The 22,698-nt window shown below is 40.1% G+C and overlaps 1 protein-coding gene across 5 annotated transcripts in view; it reads right to left on the reverse strand.

Moving 5' to 3' along the window:
* ptprfa (protein tyrosine phosphatase receptor type Fa) overlaps positions 1-19,861 on the reverse strand; it is a 327,453-nt gene extending 307,592 nt beyond the window's left edge. The window contains exon 1 of one of the 5 annotated variants that reach the window (XM_056377834.1): positions 19,573-19,861. The gene's annotated coding sequence lies outside the window, so the exon portion shown is untranslated. The remainder of the gene's footprint in view (positions 1-19,572) is intronic. The other 4 variants (XM_056377829.1, XM_056377831.1, XM_056377832.1 and 1 more) reach the window with 4 other exon arrangements.
* Between the last annotated feature and the right edge of the window lie 2,837 nt (positions 19,862-22,698).

Genomic DNA, 22,698 nt, shown 5'->3' on the forward strand with positions numbered 1-22,698 from the left:
CGCAAATTTAACATTGACTTCCACTGTTACGCTGATGACACCCAGCTTTACCTCTCCACTAAACCCTCATCCATTCTCCCGCCCACCTCCCTAACTGATTGCATCACTGAAATAAAAACCTGGTTCACTCTAAACTTCCTTAAATTAAACAGTAACAAAACCGGGGTTCTCCTCATTGGCACCAAATCTACGTTATCCAAAACCAACAGTTTTTCTCTCACCATTGATAACTCCTCCGATTCACCCTCCCCCCAGGTTAAGAGTCTGGGTGTCATCCTTGACAGCACACTATCCTTTCAATCCCACATCAGTAACATTACCCGGTCTGCCTACTTCCACCTACGAAACATTAATCGCCTCCGCCCCTCCCTTACCCCCCACACTGCCGCCATCCTTGTCCACAGCCTCGTCACTTCCCGTCTGGATTACTGTAACTCTCTCCTCTTCGGCCTCTTAAATCCCTCCATAAACTTCAATTGGTCCAGAACTCAGCTGCCCGTATCATTACTCGTACCCCCTCCATCCACCACATCACTCCTGTCCTCCAACAGCTCCACTGGCTACCGGTTCAGTTCTGTATTCATTTCAAAGTCCTTCTATTAACATTTAAGGCCATCCACAACCTCGCCCCCCCATATCTGTCCGACCTCCTCCATGTTCCCACTCCCTCCCGCTCCCTCAGATCGTCTTCCTCCACACACCTGTCTGTCCCCTCCGCCCGTCTCACCACCATGGGGAGTAGAGCATTCAGCTGCTCTGCTCCCCGTCTCTGGAATCTACTACCACCCCAACTCAGAAATATTGATTCATTCCCCCATTTCAAATCACAACTCAAAACACATCTGTTTAAAACTGCCTTTTCCATCTGATGCCAATTGCTCTGTCACTTTTGTTTTGTTTTTATTTTTATATTTCATTTTTATTGTTGTTAATTAATTAATTAATTCTTAATGTGTTTTAATCTCAATTTGTGTAACTGTGTACGGTGTCCTTGAGTGCCAAGAAAGGCGCCTTTAAATAAAATGTAGTATTATTATTATTATTATTATTGTTTAATATTTGAGGACGAGACAGTTGTGAGTTCACAGCATCAGATATTCTCTCTGAATGGTGCAAGTGCTGGTGAAACACTGGCTCCTACAGACTGTGGAGAGGCTGCTTTTATGGAAATGGAAAAGGTTAATATCAGCATTCACTCCGGCTCTGATCGGCATCGATGTAAACACAACACCTGGGTGAACACACTTTGATTGAAGTGACTGAAACGTCTCACACGATTCAGTTCCTGACACTTACAGGAGCACCATCAAACTCTTCTGGCAGAGTAAATGGAGTCAATCGCCTTTTTTAGCTTAAACATTTTTGGTTAATATGTGTTGAAAAACCTGCTTAGACACAGACATTTTGGTGTAAAAAGACTATTAGTTATGTGACGATGCAAAAGGACAAAGTTTTTGAGTTTTGGAACTACAGTTCCCATCATGCTTTGTATTATGTAAACAGTGCAAAATATTGCCATGGATACAGGCCATATGTGAGTCCTGTTTTCCTGGCCTACAGTCAGCAGGCTAAACAGCTAACGTAACAGCCAGCTCCATTCTCCCACAAAGTTTAATCCAAAGAACTCTACAAAATAATAGAAAAGGAGCTTTTTTCCTCATTAAAATTAATTGGTATATCACCTCTCTTTGTTTTATGATCTTTGTACATCAGGTCTACAGATTCCTCTTTTCTTTGATTCAGTGACTGGCTGCAACAAATCTATGCTACATTTCTGTCACCCAATAGGCCGGGGTCACTACTGTCTCATGAAAACCATGAAAAAAACTCCTGCTTCGGAGCCTCCGGTACAGTCCACTGGTTTAATGTCCTCATCAAATGAAACACATAAAATCCAAAATGAATAAAACTATAGAATATAACTGAGCCTACAAAACCAACCGCATGAGAGAATATTTTATTCATAGTCATTTGCTTCAGTTCCAATCTAGTGGCCATGTCAGGGCCTGATAGATCTCCCTGTCCTCTCTCTCCTTTGTAACTGGCCACTCCATTACCTGAATCCTGTGAGAAGGTGGCAACATAAAAGCCCTATAAAAGACACTTCATATGCTTCCCTTTACAGCTTTCATATTGTTACCTGTACTGCACAGTCATAAATACCAGTCTTTGTTATATAACAAGTCACTGGAGATGGATTGTGTCCCTGTGAGTGACTGGTTAATGTTTGATTTGAAATATTGCTCATGAAGCAAAATGAAGCAAGATCAGTCATTAAAGTCCAGCATGATGCTGTATGTTGCATTACACTGTGTTTCATGTTTAACAAATCCCTGCTAACATCATACTATTTGCACAATCTCAGTCAATTTCACATCTGTTTACAACAGTAGTGTAGTGTTTTCTCAAAGGGGTGATTTAGTATTTCACTTCCAAAAAAACAGATTTTAAAAAGAATAGTAAAGATCGGAGCAGCATAGGCCAAGAAAACTCCTATAATGCAACTCGATGACAGATTTTGTTGACAGCAACTAGCTGCCTGGTGGACACACATCTTCTCCACTTTTTCAACATGTCTAACATGCCTGCAAAAAATCCAAGGAGATTTCTTCTTCTTCAAATCTCTTCATTTGAACACGTTTGGCCTAAAAGCTAAACAAATTTAATACTCAGACTCACCAGGTGTAACTCGTGTGTAACTGTAGAAATCTAGTGGCAGCGCAGCGAATTTAAACGATTTGCCATGAAACAGAAAGTTGCTATGACTCCAGCATGCATTGTCTGCAAGCCCACACTTTATGTTTGATAAGACTCCTGGGCTGATAATATCTACATGCTCATAGCGCCCCCTTGTGGTGACAGGAAATGTAATGTTTTAGAATTTGATATGCTCCTCCTAGCAGATTGATCACAACCATGCAAAACTTCGTCAGAAAATACTTAACACCTTGATGATGCCTCAAGGTGAAAACTGTGAGTTTTCATGGAACAGCCTGCCTGCGGGGGTGTGGCGTATTTCCATGTTTTACCATGAAAAATTAAGTTATTGTAATCCCAGCACACATTGTCCAAACTGCCCCAAACTTTTTGATGATGTGAAAATTATGACTTTTCATTAAAGGATGTGGCTCTGATGGCACAGTGAATTTTGCAGCAGGAATTTATTCTCACTCTATTTTGCGTTGTCTCTGGCTCCACCTAATGGACACAATTAAGAATGCAAAGAAGGGGCGCCTCAGTGGCTCACCCGGTGGAGCGCATACCACATGAACTGAGTCCTAACCACAGTGGCCATGAGTTTGAATCTGACCCACTGCCCTTTGATGCATGTCATTCCCTCAGTCTATCTCCCTGACCTTCTCGTCCGTCTATTACTGTTCTATCAAAAATAAAGGGTAAAATGCCCAAAAAAATATATAAAAAAATAAAAATAAAAAAAAAGAATGCAAAGAATCATGCAATACATGTCTCCCTAACCCAAGCAGGGAATCTTAAACCATGAGCATTGTGTCCAGTGGCCCCTACTGTGGGCACCCCCGAGGTGCGCAGAGTGCAAGGGCCTGCTCAACGCTGCCTGCAGCTTTTATTTTATTTCGTTTTTGTGTCCCTTGGTAGCTTAAATGCAGTAAACATCCAAACACTGATCATTTCAGTTTAAGTAAGCCCATAATGAGAAACAAAACTCCCTTTGTGATACAACACCTTGAAAAGATTCTGTTATTGTGTAATTAGTCTAATATAGAAATCCAGGTTCAACAGTGTTTCACCAAAAACAAGAAAAGTGTAAATAATTCATGTCATGCTCCACTTATGTAAATGAATCTTCCTCTTGTGTCCCTACAAAGGGAGAGCTCTGACTCTGTGAGCTACTGGTGGCCATGTTTGCTTGTCAGAAGCATTTGTTTTCCTGCAGAGTGCAAGCACGCAGCTACGGCAGCAGGTCTGTTCGGTGGTTGGACTTCAGCCCTGATCTGGAACAACATGAGGAAGCAGCCACATGGCCACGTGCAAATAACTGGCAGGTTGTTGTGAAGGATGGTGAGAAAAAAGGAAATACAGTGTTACACAGGAAAATGCCCAGCAAAATATTGAAGAAGCTTCAATTCAGAAAAGCAAGTGAACAATTACAGCATAGGACCGTGTAGTGACTGTGTTTTCCAGCAAGATATCTTAATAGCTACTGGCGGACGGTCATAAATTTAATGTGCACGTTCAGCATGTCGCTCCACCATGAGGTCAACTTATCAACGATAGCCAGGAAGTAGAGAGGTGCAGCTAAATCAGGCGCTGGAGCACACTGATTGATTTGCCGCCTTTAATTATGAAACAGATTAACAGTTCAACACGAGTATGTCTTCATCAGAGACAAAGTTGAACCTGACAAACGTTTCTGGTGGCTCATCACACACATCCACAGGGGTACTGATGTCACACTTTGACCTGCTATCTATAAAATTCTGGCTACAACTAGTTCTGGGGTTAAATAGCATTTGTGTCGATTCCGAATCATTTCAGATCTCTTATCAAATCTTTTTAAATGGTTGGTTTGGTGGAATTAAGACATCTGTTAGTTATGAACATGTTCAGCTTTTATTTCAATCAGTTAACTGACAAAACAAAGTAACGAAAAACAAGTGTTTAAACTGTTTTATTAAAACAAAAGCTATTTGATATTTAAGAATCTAGTTTCTTCTTATCACATTAAGAACACAATTGCTGGTAACAGAAACCTAAACCATGGGTGTTTTACTGAGTTTAGGGGTTGTAGGGCTTCCTCTGCTCTGTGACCTTCATTAACCATTTGTTTGTGCCTCATTGGGGGGGCTCTGCTGCTGCAGAAGCTGTAGACAACACAGGGAAAATAATATTAACTCATTCATTCTGTTTCAATTGAAGAAATCATTGCTGCAGGTCACAGAATCTGATGCAAAATACGGTGAATCACCAGCTGAGGCTGAGACTGAGCATTTGTCACTTTTAAGAGATAGAAAAGTTTACTTACAGTAGATATACTGGCCCCCCAGCATATAATGTTTGTCCCGCCACATTGTTTTGATAACTTGATTTTTTTTCCAGTATCAGAACCATAGAACAGAGACTCTACCCCCCCCCCCTGCTTATTATATTACATGTGGTGAGTGAATGACAGACATCAGGCTGTGGGCTGCTTTGGAGTCAGTGGGCGGAGCCTGGTGCTGAAATACATCTCCGTCAACAACAGTTACCCACAGAATCACTTCCTCTTTAGCCATTTTGCTTTTGTTTTTGACCAACGCTTTATTTCAAAAAATTCAAAATTAGATGACATTCAGTAACTAGATTCAAGATACAATTTGGCTTTTAAATAACCAGGGTTAGTGCTCACTTAATGGAAATGGCAGTTCACAAAGTTTTTACGCGTCAATTGATTCCTCACAAACATCTTCACTGATGAGGAGGTCAACTCACTGCAAATTATGCTGCAAAAGGCAGTCGCAGACTCTGCACCTCTGAGCGCATCACTCACTCCCCTGGTCGAACTCCACATTCAACCAGGGGAGAAGTATGACTCTAAACTCCAGCTTTTCAAACATGTCCACTATGGTTTTGCCTCTCTCCTGTAGCTGCAAGTTAAGCTGGTGTATGTGGCCAAATATGGACATGAACTTTTTTATCTTCCAGACAATAAGTTTGGTCAGCTGCTCCTCTAATCTTGCTCAACCTAAGAAATGCCTTGACCTCATCCAGTCGCACACAGCAGTGGTGCAGTGCTCTGCCTTTGCTTAACCAGCGCACATTAATCTGTAGCAACAGGTCACTGCGGGTGGACTGTTCTGACTCAACCACAAGTTGTCAGAAAAGGCGATGCTGGGTCTTTGATGTACCCCTGACAAAATGACACTTTATCCACAACTTCCCTCAGCTCACCATGGAACCTGGCACTGGTGGATGAGGCGATGCGACCAAGGTTCGTCAGTCTGCTCACCAGACCTGTGCTCTTCTTTCCCGCCATCATCTGTCACCAATGGTTAACCTCCTCAGATGACCATGACTGCAGCCTGAACAACTGGTCCAGTTTGGTCTCCAGAGGTGTGTCCCTTTGGTGGAACAGAAGACAGCAGCAGCTTCCTGAACTCCTATAGTAATAACACATTATAATTGACCTGACTGAGCCCATTGATAATTATAACTCCCGGCACAGCAGAAAGAGGCACCTGTTCCATCCACTTCCCCCAAACCTGTCACTAGAACCTCTGTGAGAACCATCGGTCACGGCCAGTTGTGGCATCTGAGCATCAAGATGCTTTCAGGGACACACTCGTCTCTTTCTGTTGAACTGTGAGCTGGATGCACCAGGATCGTGCTGTTGTAACTGCTTCAGCTCGATGGCACCACTGTGAAGGAGCCTTGCTTCGTCTCATCCCTCTAATATTATATTCCTCACCAACAGCTACAGCTTTACTGAAGATAAGACACACCAACTTTACATTCATGAAACCAGGTAGGATGAAACGCAGAGTTGTCTTTCCATTCTTCTTCTGTGCCTTATGTCAAATTTCCTCTTTAGACTTTTTGATAGTGACACTTTTCTCTAGCTAGAAAACTTAAATGTTTAGCTGATTTCACTCTGCACATAATTTAATAATAACACATAATGTAAAAAAAACACTATGTTGGGAGCCCCGGTGGCTCGCCTAGTAGAGCATGTACCATGAACGCTTAGTCCTAACCATAGTGACCCAGGTTCAAGTCTGACCCTGGTCCTCTGCTGTATGTCATCCCCTACTGTGTCTCTCTTTCCCTGACTTTCCTGTCACAAATGTTGTGGGGTATGTTGTATACATGAGGAGGTCACTGATGTCAAGGGATAATTCAGAGAGTAAAAGTATGTGAAATAATTATTAGTAAACATTTATTGTTCATAATATGGATAAGGGTAAATATTTTATGTATTTTATGACTTCAAATGCCAGCAACGCTCTTACACCATTAAACCCACAATAACTGATTTTCTTTTGGTCACTCAGGGACATATCTAGGCTTGGTAAAGTGATGTGATGAATTCGTTAGAATGTGCTCTTCAGGCAGTTATGGAGCAATATACTGTTCTCTAACATGTTCCCTGACACTGTACACTGAGACTCTCTGAGAACAGCTGAGTGACCCCCTCACATCGTCACATTGTTTTCATGTTGTCATTTGATGTACTTTTATTATAAGATTTTAACAGTACTACTACTTTTATCAATACCACTTATCGATCCGGCGCTTTAACAGTACTCTTACTGGTACTTTTTGTCATTTGTAAGAGAAAAAAAAGAAAATAAGAACCAAATTAAAATTGCTTATTTTTTCATATGCACTTGATTAACTCTCCGCCTGTATGTGATACACTCACTGGCTGTTTCCAGAGATCCCCTCATACACACAGGGTCATAGAGAGAGGTCTCTCCTATGGATTAGGAACAGTGAAAATGCATTATTCATTGACGAATGTCTTAATCAGAAACAGAGTTGGTGATAGAATGTGTGGGACAACTTTTATGTTGCAATTATAAACAGGAAATCTATTTTCTTCATTTCTCAAGTACCGAAAGCAGAACCGATAATGTCGGAGCTCATCGATCAGTGCCCGTTCAATACCAGGTTTCAGAACCCATCCCTAGTGGTGTATGACATCATTATGACATCATATATCACAGGTGTGGGAAACAGTTCATCAGTGAACCAGCTAAGATCCTGCACAACAGACTGAAGGAAGACGAGAACATAGACATCATCCTCCTGTTGTCGTGGGCCTGAAGTTCCACAAAGAACAAAACATAAATGAAGTGTTCAAACAGTCAAAGCTTGTGATACGATTATTTTGTCAAACTTATCTATTATAGAACTCAAATGTTACACTGCTTGTCTGTTGGAGATTCAGCATAAATATTCTGTGAAATCTTCTGAATTTTACTAGAGAGCTTAAATGTCATTCTTCAGTGTGATATTACTATCAACTGTAAGAGACTGATTAGCCGTAATACAGTGAAAGCCTTGAAAATGATGATGAGGGGAGGTTTTACATTCAGAGAGCATCCAGGGGCAGGTCACAGATCCAACACTAGAATCTATTCATCCATAACATCCAGGGGTGTGAAGCAGAGTGGAGGGAGACTTCACAGACATATACAGCCAACCACTTCATTTCTATGTCTGCTCTTAACATCATATCTCATTTCTTTCAATGATTTCTAATATCCACAACGAATCAGCCCACAGCTCAGCTCCTGATCTCCAGTCTCATTAACTGATGCACAGCAGTAAATAGCAGGGTTATAATTCGGACACGGAGGCCAGCAGCAGGCAGGATACAGGATGTGCACAGGAGGACAGAAGGTCCAGAGGAGCCTCTCAACTCCTGATCACAACTACATGAAACTGTTTCAAATCTCATTTTAACAGTGTGAACATCAAAGTGCAAAGACTGCAGCCTCAACAAGTGAAGAGTAACTGACATGGTCACACACACACTCTACAGGACGAGCAGATTATTTTCTCAATTAATCAACTTAATACACTATATTTAGTGTATAAAATGTTAGAAAAAATGACAAATGACTCCCATCGTAACTTCCTAAAGCCCAAAGTGGCATTAGTTAAAAGTTAAAGACTTTCAGTTTACAATTAAAAAATATTCTCATGTTTGAGGTTGTATCACTTGCCAATTAATATTCTGTTGATTACATTGATTAATTACCGAGTTGTTGCAGCTTTAAACCTTACTCTGTAGTATGTCATGCAGTTCATTAAATTGTTTAACAGTGATGATCTTTTTTATTTTCAAAAATTTATTCGGCTAATATTTCAAGGGCTGGGGCGACACGTTGACGTAATCGATTATGTAAATACATAGATTTATGCAACGTGCGTCGACGCGTTACAAGGAGGAAGTAAGATGGCTGCGCCCGGTCAGAGAATGGACTCCACCGAGAAGCAAGCTGAAGCGAAATAACCTCTCCCACAATCATCTCATGTGTGGGAGTATTTTAAGCAGGGACCGAACAACATGGTGCTTTGCAAGCTCGGCAAATTAGAAATGACTTATCACAGCAGTACTACCACGATGCTCCAGCACTTAGAGCAGATCTTAATTTTGGAGAGACTTTAACACAGATTACCAGTTAAGACTGGGCACTTTTTTTTTTTGAGGGGGGGGGGGGTGTGTGCCCTGCAGTGCATTAATTGTTTGTTTTAACCCTCTTAAGCCTGTGGGAGCATATACGCTTGCAAATTTCACATTGTCTGTAGCGCGTCAATGCTCTGCAACCGTTTGTACTAGAGACGTGCCATTTTTTTTCTCCTTAAACCAGACGATCGGAGCTTTTAATTAAGTCCCTGATCGTCCGTGTGTCATCACTGACTTAGATCAAGACACTAACATTAAAAGTTATGCAATGGTTGGAGAAGTTTTACTGTTTTTCTGGCACATTGCTGTGTTTATCAGAGGTGGGACCAAGTCATTGTTTTGCAAGTCACAAGTAAGTCTCAAGTCTTTGCCCTCAAGTCCCGAGTCAAGTCCCAAGTCAAGACTGACAAGTCCCGAGTCAAGTCCCAAGTCAAGACTGACAAGTCCCGAGTCAAGTCCCAAGTCAAGACTGACAAGTCTCAAGTCAAGTCCAAAGTCCTACAGTTTGAGTTTCGAGTCCTTTCGAGTCCTTTTAACAGAGTAATATTTACACAGATCATGTATGCTTTTAAGATCTGTATTTAAGGTAAACACAAGAAACTTGTGCTACAGAAAATGGACCAGACTCAGTGAATAGCTCCCTAAGCTTAACATGTCCTATGATAACTATTAATTTAGCTATACAGACTAATGAGCAGTGATAACTAACATGTCTTTGGGGTCATCAGGTGGGAACCTCCTTTCACCAGTGTTTCGTCTAGTTGGTCCCACGACACCTCCAGGAGGCTAGACAGTGATCACTGGCGTCCCAGAGTCACTCCCCTAATGCCAGCCATCACTGCTCCTCACACCACCATTTTCTTTATCTTGCCTATGCTACCACAAACATCACCATCATCAACTCTGACAAAACACACCAGCAGATTCAGCAAACAAACTCCCCTATTTTGAATGAGGGAGGTAGAGTCATTTATCAAAACTTTTTTTGCAAGAACATTCTTCAAACACATTTGAAAAAAACGCAAATGCAATTATTTGCACAAAAAGTTCTGACATTGTATTCCCAAAGCATATGCACATGCACTATAACTAGTTCCACAGCAGTTTCTGTCCCATCTTGTATTTATATATTGTGTCTGTGTGTGTGTGTGTGTGTGTGTGTGTGTGTGTGTGTGTGTGTGTGTGTGTACATGTGTGTGTGAGAGAGTAGGATGGGAGGGGGGTAACAAATACATGAACATAACAATGAACAGGGTTGTGCTTTTTCTATGTCAGGGCCCTATGCTGCATTGCATTTGAAAAAGATCAAATTGGCCAAAAGTCTGTGAGTCATTTGTGCACGATGGGGACGTAGTGTGATGCCACCATGGCTGAAAACTCGCTCCACTGGAGGCAGGCACTGCCAAGACTCTGATGGCCACTCGGAAGAGTGAAGGAAGAGTCTTCATGTTCAATGTCCAGAACAAAAGGGCGTTCTGTCCTTCGGCTGTGTCAAGGTAGTGACTTAGCTGTAGTGCTGGAGTGGTCCCAGCATCCTTGTTCTGCCTCTCATGGTATGCAGCAAACAGCCCTTCTCCTTCTCTAAGGTCCTCTTGCTCGTCTTCATCAACCAGAGGCACAGGTTGCTCAGTCTCTGCAGCATCTTGCAGGATCAATTCTGACAAAACATGTAACAACAACAGCAGAAACAAAAGAGCCCTTATTACAATTAGTGTTTGTGATACAGTGTTAAGACTGTAAAATGTAATTATTGTTGCAGTCAATTAGATCAGATTATGAGGAAAAAAAAGTTACATTAAAGTCAATAATATTTACCTTTAACTCGTTGTGCCACCTCTGCCTTGATGTCACGATTGACCAGCACATGGCTCCAGCTGCTTTGAGGTAGACTGGGTCTGAAAAGGGGGCAGTGATCCCATCTTGTGTCCTGGCCATTTTCACGTTGATGAAGATCCCAAGAAATCTTTTGTTCAGGGATGCCTGGAGACTTCTGACCAGGTTGCTCAGGAAACGGACTTGAGGCTTCAGCTTCTTAAGGTGGTAATTGAGGGACAAGATAGATGGAACAACGGCACTGATTGTGACAACTTTCTCCCCCTGTGTCAAATCAGTTGTTTCTCCAAACGGCTGCAAGACGTCCATCAACTCCTTCAACAGATTGCACTCTCGTGGTGTGAATGACAACTCTTTATGCCCAGCCTTTTCTAGAACAGCACAGAGCTTTATATGATCACACTGGAGAACTGCCTTCACTTGCCTGATTCACTGATTTTTTTTTTGTTTTTTGTTTTTATGGGTTATTAACCTCTATTATACAATACTGAAATCTTTATTGAGTGACACTTATTATTATCTGAGGTTATGCTGATTCTAAATATGTGAAGTACTTGGTAAAACTGTTATAAATTGACAATTTTATTAGGAAAAACAAAAAGGTATTAAAGAACGAAAACATTGAAATATAAATGACAAGTTTTTCAAATTTATTTGGGGTAAATTGTTATATTAATCAAGTAACAAAACATAATAAATGAATCAATAAACAAATAATTGGTAGGCGCAGCCCTAAATATTTCAGTTTTCAGAAACCTTTGTATTTGCTATTTGTAACATTGCCACATAAGCACTGTTAGTATTGACATCTGTTTACTGAGTTCAGCGTCAAAACTTCATTCATTAACTCATCAACAACTGTCTCCTGAGGTGGTTAACTCTTGTGGATAGCAAAATGAAACTTCTGGCCCAACATTTGTCTGGGTCCTTGGCCCGAGTCTGGCCCTTATACTTCTGCATCTGGTAGAATTGGTCCAGAAGTGGATGGAGCATCTAACAATCATGCTGTATATGGGACAGGTTTGGGACATGGAACCTAGTGTACACTGGGCCAGAGGAAAATAAGCATGTGGCCAAAGTATGGGCCAGTTATATTTTGCTATCTGGGACACAATACGGCTACTGTCACTTTATCTAGAATTTGTTTTAATGAACAAATCATTATATTTCTGGGTGAAGTATAATGAGAGATTGTTGTGACCATAAACCTTGTGTAATGCAAACAGAACTCTATCAGAACCTGCACAGACACGGACCCGTCGCAGAGATACTTTTTCTGTGTAGGTAGGGAAGTGTTGATAGGATCTTGCATGAGATGAAACGACTACACTGGCAGCAACACTTTGGCAGAGCAGCAAACAAAAGTCTCAGTGAACAGCTTGGATGACTTATCTGTAGATGAGTCAGTCAGTCCAGCAAAAAAACCACATCATCACTGAAACGAAACAGAAATACAGCGCTGACTGTCCACGTCACTGCAGACAGGGAACAGTGCGCTGAAAAGTCCAATATGAAAGTAATTCCTAGCTTACTGTATTTTTCAAAAACCCAGTAACATCCAATTTACAACTATTTGAAACAGACCAAAGACGAAACAATAAGGAATCAAAATGATTCATTTTTTATCAATGAACTTAAAGGATAACTATCAGTGGACATGCTCTGATATGGACATATGCAGCTGACAGCTGAGATCGGATGATAGCAGGCAGCAGTCTCTGTTGTTACAAAACTTATGATTAAGAAATGTGCTTTTCTTTGAAGGTGCTGCAGCAGGAAACGCAACCTGCTGTAATCTGATCTCATTCTGAAAACAACTGTGGTACCAGATAAATAAAAATAAAGTGTGAGCATCTGCTTTCTTTCATGTCTACAGGAGAAAATGACAAAAAGACGGGATGTTTCTGCTGAGGAGTGAGTGACAACATCCAGAGATGATCTTAACTTCAAGCCCAAGGTGTGGTCCCAAGATCAACAATGCCCAACGCCCAACAATTAAACATTTGAGCATCAGAGCTGGACCAAGATCTGAACTGAAACTGAACTTTGATTCTGCATGTACATGGCCTCTTTCTGGCAACATTCACAAAACAAGCAGCTTGTTTCAGATGAGTGTGTTTGTTTAGAGACATTCACCTTAGTGAAAGACAGGAAACATAATGAGGGAAGTAGTTCACAGCTCCACATATTGATTTTCATTTTTTCATTTATTTCAAATGGGTAAAACTTTATGTCACTAGGGAGCTTAATTCACCCATCCCCTCATGCTCTATAAATAAATAAATTATTGTTATTATTCATTTGAGGAACGTTAAAGTTTTCCATATTACTTGACACAAATCTGTTCTCATATTTTTCCTCTCATCAGTGGATGTTTATGTCACATGTAAGTCGTGATGTATTCATTTGGTCTGTTTCCATTGGACTTTGTCACACCTTTTGAAATATTTAAAGACTTTTCTCATTTCCAGTGTCACTCCATTTTTTATGTGAAAATTTCATAAAAACAGGTGGATGAAAACCCACCTCATGATAAGAAATGTTTTCCTTTAAAAGATCAATAAAGGTTTAGCATTCTACAGGCGAACTGATGCATCACTGATGCGTTCGTCTGTCTGTACTAAACTACAGCAATAAATGCTTTACTGGCAACATTTCTATATATATATATATATATATATATATATAATATATATATATATATATATATAAATGTTATAAATGTTTGAAAATACTGAAAACTTCAGAAACAATGTGTCCTCAGCTGTCAACCTCTGCCTTGAACAAAAATATTCTTCAATTTGCATCACATGAGCTAGACATGGGAATGTCTGGTGAATGTCTTAAAATTCAACTCAACAATTAAGGTTATTAATTATAGCCACAAGTAGCAATTCGCGAGTTCTAACCGTTTTGCGCTTACATGAGGGAAGCAGCCAAATTTTAGCTAATCGATGCTTTGGTAGTTCTACTCCCTATAACAACCTGCAGATACTTGCCAGTTTTACAATGATCGGACAAATTGTTAATGAGTTATGGCCAATATTAGCTAAGCTCCGACCTTCACAAAGATATTTCGGTCGATGGTGGCTATGTTTTTCAACCGATCTCGCTCATTTGTAATAGAAATGTGGCTCTCAGTCCCCCGAGGCAGTATACCAAATTTGGTATTGATAAAGTCATAATTTTAAAAGTTGTATTCATTTGACTGTTTTAAGGTTATGCTAATTAGCACAAAATCAATAATGGTAGTCCCTATTATCACAGAGGCTTTTTGTAGAGAATATTAACCTGTAGCTGAGAGGTAAATTTGAATATGATTGGAGCCTCGTTGTGGCAGGGGCAGCCTTTCAAATTTTGTACAATTTTTACTCTTAATTAATAATAGTTCCACCATATGGCCGAATGTGACTGTGCAAATTTATTGTGAAGCATTTATACACCATTTGGAATCACGATACCAATAATATGAAAATAAATAACGGCTATTTTTTTTTTCTTTTTTAATTTTAAAGAGAACACCTCGTATTTTGGAGATCGAGGTGATACTGAAAATATTTCGTAGACTAAAATATACATCACATCTTACAACGTCTCCATAGTAACGTTTACAGCCTACTGCCTCTTCCTGCCACCGATAGGTGGGTAATCTTGAGTTTGGGACCCCCGGTAAGCTAACCATGGATAAATCCAAAAAAAGAAAAGTCTCAGAGGAAAAAACTGGCCTGTTCTTATTGTTGTTTACTCTTCTTAAAACTATTAGGCTGCAGCTATATGTTTTATTTATTTCAACGTGGGTTACTTTTTATTTTTTTAATCCTTCACAAATAAGAGAAGAACTCAAATAGGCTTGAATAGTTCTGTGTTTTATTTAAAAGTAGGCAAACATATGCCAGTGTTTTTTTCTCCTATTCATAAGTTTGGTGTTTTCCTTTGTAGCAATGAAGTGTCAACAGTTTTTTTGTAGTTCCTATAATTTCATAAATGCAATAGTTATTTTATATATAGTATAACTATACAGAAAACCTTAACGCTGCGTTATCTTCATTTTAAGGGTTGTATAGGTTTTGCGGCTTCAGATGATTTTTCTTTGTGCGAGAGGGGCCAAAAATGGCTCTTTTAAGAGTAAAGGTTGCAGACCCCTGACCTAGACCTAGAGGTCAGTATCAAAATGCTTTGGTAGGCCTACTCCCACATTTCATGATGATCTGACCAATGATTAATGAGATATGACCAATATTGTCCAAGTCACACCTTTTGCGAACATATTTTACGACCAATCTTGCTCATTTATAATAGAAAACTGTATATTCATCTCCCAAGGCTGTATACCAAATTTGTTTTTTCTAATCTTCTATTCACTTTACTGTTTTCCAAATTATGCATATTTGAGCAGATTGAGCTGAACATGTATGTTTTACATTTTAAGTCAAACAGACAAATGGTGTGAGTGGTGTTGCTGTTTGTTATTATTAGAACGATTACACATGCACATGTGTATAGCTGTGTCAGAACCTGCGTTGACATGATGCGCATGTGGATATGCAACAGACTGCCCCAGTTTCAGTTAACTGTCTTAGATCTATGACAGAGCTGTATGTAAAGGCCTATGTGCTGATTAATCTCTGAAAATGAATCTTTATTCTTTTTGTAAGGAGGTGTGTGTGTATAGACCTACTCTCTCAGGTTATTAAGGGAAAACTGTTTAAGTTTCTTGAAAAGAGACACAAATATTTTAAAGTCCCTGCAGTTATTTTTTGTGTATATTTGAGACACCTGATGACATAAGAAGGAGGAAAGAAAGACATATTCATCCATATACAGGGTTAACCGAAGAGAATAGGAATAAAGAACTACAATTGATGTTTATTTTTGCTAATAAAGATTTGTAATAAATCTCTTTATTATTTTGGTGTGAGTGGGGGGCTGCAGTGGAAGTGGCACAGCTGCCATGCACATGCAAGGCAGACAATGTGACCGATGCCATTCATTTTCTGAACCAATTCTTCAGTTACTGTTTCTAACCACAGATAAACTTGCAGTGGCGCTTCATTTCTTCTGCTCTCTCGTCACTTCCCTCCACTCAAGACACAAACACATAGACCTCCTCACCTACGTCACACATGCAGAGTTTTCTGGATGGGCAGGATAGTGTGTTTGTGAGAGGGAGAGAGCGAGAGAGCGAGAGAGTGAGAGGAACAAAACATCAAAGAGAACTTCATGCCGGTGGCATAAATCAATAACAGTATGTGATCATTTATACTGTATGTTCTCAATACTGGGCGGCACAGTGGTTCAGTGCTTAGCACTGTCGCCTCACAGCAAGAAGGTTCTGGGTTCGAATCCCTTTCTGTGTGGAGCATGTTCTCTCCGGGGACTCTGGCTTCCTCCCACACTCCAAAAAACAAGCACAATAGGTTAATTAGCGACTCTAAGTTGCCCATGTGTGCATGACTGATTGTTTGTCTCTATATGTCCGCCCTGTGATGGACTGGCAACCTGTCCAGGGTGTATCCCGCCCTTTGCCCAATGACAGCTGGGATTGGCTCCAGGCCCCCCGCAACCCTATAAGGATAAACGGTAAAGATAATGGATGGATTGATGTGATGATGTTGATTTACTACATCCCACCCGGAACAACCCGTGATACATTGAATATGTTCCATATATTTTCCACCCCTTGGTCGTGGTTAGGGAAATGTTTAGGTTTAGTTGTGATGGTCAAGGTGAGAGTAAAGCTGGGCTCAGACTAAAGGATTTTGGTCCTGGACCTTGGTCAGTGTCAATGTTCAGCTCAGATTATCTGGTAATGTGAGGGGTTCACAGATCCAGCGTGCTCACAGATTCATTATGAAATCATCCTGAGTTAGAATTTGGGATGATTACAATTATGATTATGTCAGTCCCAGAGCAGATGACAGTGTTGCCAAGGAACATCGAACAGCCCTTGAGGTTAACGTTATCTAGTATACTACTGCTGACAGATATTAACCCGTTAAGCCTGACAGAACGTTCCACTACATAATTGCCTGTAAAAAGTTTATAGAACGCTGTGGTGGTCTCTTTTTTTAATGTTTCTAAAAGACGATGCTTTAACTCTACCAAAACAAAAGTGTATTTAATCCAAAGAATATTTGTTTGGCAATAATGTCAATATTTCTGTTTCAAAATAAGACCCCTATCAATGCGATGGTACATGTAATTTTACACGTTTCGCACAGCTGATTCAACTTCTAGTTTATTTTGAACTTTGTATATAGTAAGTTTTATGTTTATTTTTCACTTTTACAATGTCTACGATGTAGAATCAACATAATAAAGCAATTTAGATGTCCTGGAAGAAGCATTCAGACATTCAGAGGCAAAATAGAGACAAAATTATACAATTTAGTTGTTTCTTACACGCAATGATTGAGAATGGTAGAATCTGATGATGCACAGGGTAAATGAAGTGGAAAAAAAACCCTTTGGCATAATTTGGTTACCCTGGCTATCCAAGAGTCCAAATGGAGAGTCCTCCTGTCCCCATCCCCACTAAAACCTTCGTAGAATTTGTGTGCTTTGTGGTATTTCTACCTACGTTGTTACATGTAGTCATGTAGTAGTCATGAAGTCGCTGAATGAAATCAGTAGCATCCCAGTGCGTGGGACCATAGTTACCATGGTGTTATCCACTGTCTAATTTAAAATAAATTCTAGGCAAGGAAAAAATAAAGTATTTTTTCTTTGGTTTATCAGAATTTACTCAGCTATAGTAACAGTCACACTGTTACTGATGACATGGAATAAATTGAGGTCTTACCTATCCATAGTGACCAAGCTCTTCAAATGGACCTGACGGTTGTGGAACTATTCCTGATCTATTTTGGGTATGTCTGTCTAGGCGAGGCACACACCCCAGCATCCCTTGGGCTTAAGAGGTTAAATCTGACTCAGCTCAGCTCCAGTTCTGGCTGAAGAACAATTGACCTGTGTTGAAACATTGTCTCATACAGACTCTTCAGTCTTCTGCTTTTCTTCTTTCTCAATGAAAAGTTTTAGCGATGTTACAACATGTTCTTGCACCACGGTCTCTTCTCCCTGAGATCACATGAAGTGGTGCACTACTCTTCGATCTTAATGATATCTCGTAATGAGCGACGCACCATTGTTTTCAGATCTTAGTGTGAGTTTGAGATCAGAGAGAAGATTTGTGAAGTTTATGTGTGTGATGCAACCTGATAACAAAATCAGTTAGGTCCTGTAGTGTGAGGAGCTGATGCACTTATGGAAGTAAACGTCCCACATGCAGAACAGAACACACTCCCCCTGCCTTTATCTGCATCCTGCTTCCTCCAGCCTCCCTACCATCACTCCATCTGTTGCACTCTTTCACTGCCTCAACCCCTTCCCTGTTCTCCATCCAGCCTAATTAGGGCTCTGTCAAATCCAGGTGAACTGACAGCCAATTACCACTGTGTCACACAAAGTGATCCACTCCTCTTCCTCTCCTTCCTCTTCCTCTGCCGTATTTGTTTTAGTGCATTTGGATGTTTGAATTCAGAGCATGAATAGGGCAGCTCTCTGTTCTGGCTTTAGAAAAATGCTGAAAGAATGAAGTACAGAGAACTACATCAACCAATATAACAGACTAATAATCAGCATGCAAACGCAGACATCAGGAGCTGAGACTGAATCTAGAGTCTACAGCTTAACTTCCTACTGAAACACAGTTGGTTTTTCAAGAGAGCAGCCCGAAAGGTTTCCCTATACAAAAGTCATGTATTTATCTATATACTGTAGTTATAATGATTATTATACACAATAAAATATGCCATTGACAAATAACTTCTATTTTGATAGCATGAATGTCTTGCATAAGAGCAAGTGGCACTATGTTCACACAGGCTCACAGAGCATTTCAGCTGGAATAAAAGAATCAAAGCAGGAAAGTGATTCTTCTTGACTTCTAGAAATGAGTGGCATGTGTCAGAGCAGCACATCGAGAGTCTCATCAGGAGCAAACAATTAAAGGAGTAAATGAGAAGGTTGGCACAGCTTCGATCCATATATATCGTCTCATATAAACGGACGCGGGCCAGCGCTTTAACATGCAAACAATGTCGATGCACAGTAAAGGTTGCACTCTGCTAAATGAGTGACTCTTCGGTCATTTCAAAGGCACAGAATGAAAAAACTGACTGTGACTCATTCTGACAAACTCCTTAAATCCACCTGTAATTTATGAAAGAGCCGACAAAAACACACAGGCTGCACTTTAGAAATGCTTCAGCACCATCACCACAGAAAGGTTCTGTTAACAAAATTCAACTATAAAAGTTTATATTTTTATTTTCTAACAAACTGCGGAATTATCAGATGAACTCTTTATCCGCAGACAAATTGGGACAAGCTGCATTACTCCCTATGACACGCAAACAATCTATTTTTGCGCGTTATTAATGTGAATCATGCTCGCTACATGTCAGGTGCATTAAGTGTCGCAGGTTCGGTTCCGTCCTGCACTGGGGTCCAGTCTGAGGGACGTTCCTCTGACTGCAAGTCTCCACACAGCGCTGCGTTTAGGCTGAAAGAACATGTGTACTCACCATCGTCTATGGTTCCCTGGACGTTTCAGACAAGAAGAGTAGCGCGGTTCAAACACACGCACAGTTCAGGAAAGAGTCTCCCAGTTCCTCCAACACTTGCTCTAGTCGCCCCAGGTGAAGAGGGAAAAAACTCCGTCAGGTGAATCATCTGCTCCGCTGCTCTCGCGGTTCCTCTCCCTCGGTGCAGGTCGGTGTTGACGGTATCAGCGGTATCTGCTTCCTTACCTTCCGCGGTGGGTGCTCTCTGTCAGAGCAGCATCCCTAACACTTCGTCCTTATACACCCTCGGGAGTTGTCGGCCATGTTCGGCTGTTTCCGGAACCGTTACAGTAAAGTATGGGCTGTCCTTGACGTCCACGCTCTTTGTCGCACATTGCCGAGTGTAAACTGATGTTATTTTTAACATCACCAAATCCCCCATGAAATCATTAAAATGTCACCATCACACCTCTTAACTTGTTAATCATGTTAAAGGTAGTTTTCCCAACACACAGCCATCACATGGACTAATGTCAGTCATCTCTTTGTTTAGTTATGAACGGGAATTCTTCATGTTAAATCCTGATGTTAAATATTGGCATTATGAAGGCAAAATGCAACAACAAAGTCCGGATCGACAGACGGCTATTAGCTACCACATAAATGCTCTATTACCAATAAGATTAAAGAATACACGTCATCATTTTACATAATATACTGGATATCCAACAAATCTATATTTATCCAGATTTTTAGATACTGAAAACAAATGTAATTTTTCCAAAGAACAACCAGAATCTTTCGAGCTTTTATGTACTATTGTATACATTCAGTTACTTTTTGGACTCCAATGAAAGATTGCTATGGCATTTGATTTTCATGTAATCATAATATTAAAATTGACTGTAGACATTTTATTACACATTTTGAATTCATGATAAATGTCACATTAAATTCAGTAAATTTCACATACATTATACAGAATAAAAGTCATCCCCCAATTTCACTGGGTTTTAGGTGACTTTAAACTTGTAAACACTAATAAAAGTAATAAAATTGTCAAACTGTATAGTGAAGTCTTCAAAGAGGAATAACATGTTTTTTTCATAATTTTATAGTAATGAAGTTTATTTATCCCAACTGTTCTTTATTACTGTCATTAATATAATTGTATATTTTTATTGAAATTCTTATTCTTGATTCTTTGTATACAATTACGCTGTATTCACTGTTTGTATATTTATTGTTTTTCAATAAAGACTGGAGAAACAAAAGTTTAAAATTATGCATATTTTTTATGGAAAGATGATATTACGTCCTGTACGGCGACAGACATGATTTCTGCAGTGAGCATAAGTCCAACTGTTTCCTCAGAAAAAGATTTCTCACAGCTTTGACTTTATTAAAACAACGTTTATGTTACACAGAGTAGTTGTTCCCAGTCTGACAGTCAGGATCTCCTCAAGAGCCTTCAAGCTAATGGGATCTGAGGGGTGGTGAGATGATTAACAGAAGAACAAAGCAGAGATTCATTCAAATGAGTTTTGAAAATAGCAAAAATCAATGTTGTTACCTTGTTGCTGTAGGCAGTTGTTGGCTGCATACAGCTCATATTCAGCTGTCAGGTCATCCGGGAGTTTGTGATGTCACAATTATACAGTCAATTCTCTCAGCACAGGTTGGCCATGTTGCTTTTTAACAACACAACGCGAAGCAGTCAGTGTAGAGGAATCACTACAAAATCATTGGATGTCATGAAGCCAATATGTGATTGCATAGCTTTCCTAAGGATGGTAATATTCGATGGTAATATTAGAGACCAACGGCTAAAGTTTGTTTTTCCTTGAAACACCAGGGAATTTTAGTCCAAATTTGGACATCAATTTGGCTCATTGCTGACTAGCTGTCACCATTTGCATTTACCGGTGAATGTTACGAAGATTCAGGAGCAGTTTGAGATGATTTTTGGTTCTTAAAACTACAAACATAGCTGTGATGGGTTGGCGGCGCGCACTGACACAGCAGCTCTGCTCTCCCTGAAGTGGTTTGTTGTTTACTAGTACTCAGTAGCCCAGGATTCAGTCCAGTATCTATAGTCCACAGTTATCTATTCAGTGAGTTCCAACACTGAAAAAAAATGTAAGACGCTAGTCCAGCTGTAGCAATGGAACAATCAAACATCACGGAGAAAGTGGGAGTTATCACAAAAAAAACAAAAAAACTGCTAATTTCTTAAGCAAAATGCAAATCCTCCTCACAGAAATCATCACATGCCGTATACTGCACTTCAGGCTGGCGTGCAAAACACATGACAGTCACCCCCTCCTACCACACAAGCCAACATAATTTCATGTAGGCCAACACATCATGACAGCGCATTGTAGTGTACATACCTGGCCTGGCATCAGTCACAAGCCCTTAAGGAGGTCTCGTGTAAGGACATGCAGAGTTACGGACCCACAATTGACACTTTGTGACTCTTCCCACCATCAATCTATCAAGTTGATAGGAAACAGAGACAAAGGACCCTTATCTCACAAACAGTCCATGCTTTTAGCAGGTCCCAACAACACAGAACCAGACCAAGGGTCAAAGGGTCAGCTCCAGAGGATCAACCAATGGACACCAGACAACCGGAGAATATAGGCAAAATCTCCAGTTTGTAACAATAAGACTTTGTCTAATGATATTTGATTGTTTCTTGCATAGGACAAATAACAACAAAAGGACTGATTAACACTAAGGTGTGAATCCTGCTCTGTCTGTGCCATGCATGAACACACACACACACACACACACACACACACACACACACTAACCTCCCTTCCTCTGTCCCTCTCTAGATAAGAGTCATAAACTACAACCCACATTCCAATCCTGGGTAGATCTGAGGAAGAATGTAAAATTAAATATCTAACTGTTCTGTAACTCATGAGATGTTCCGATGCAATAGTTTTATCCCAAAGATATGTTTGAAATGTAACATGTAGATTTTAAGACAAGGTCCTTCATGTGACCATACTGTCAGCATCCTTCACACAAGGTAACACACACTACATGACATCCAGAATATCCATATGATTATTATTATTACAGTCAAAGAACTGCTGTGTAATCCATATGTATAGACCATTAGCTTTGGGAAAT

Source organism: Seriola aureovittata, chromosome 6, assembly GCF_021018895.1.
Source record: "Seriola aureovittata isolate HTS-2021-v1 ecotype China chromosome 6, ASM2101889v1, whole genome shotgun sequence".
Taxonomy (NCBI): Eukaryota; Metazoa; Chordata; class Actinopteri; order Carangiformes; family Carangidae; genus Seriola; species Seriola aureovittata.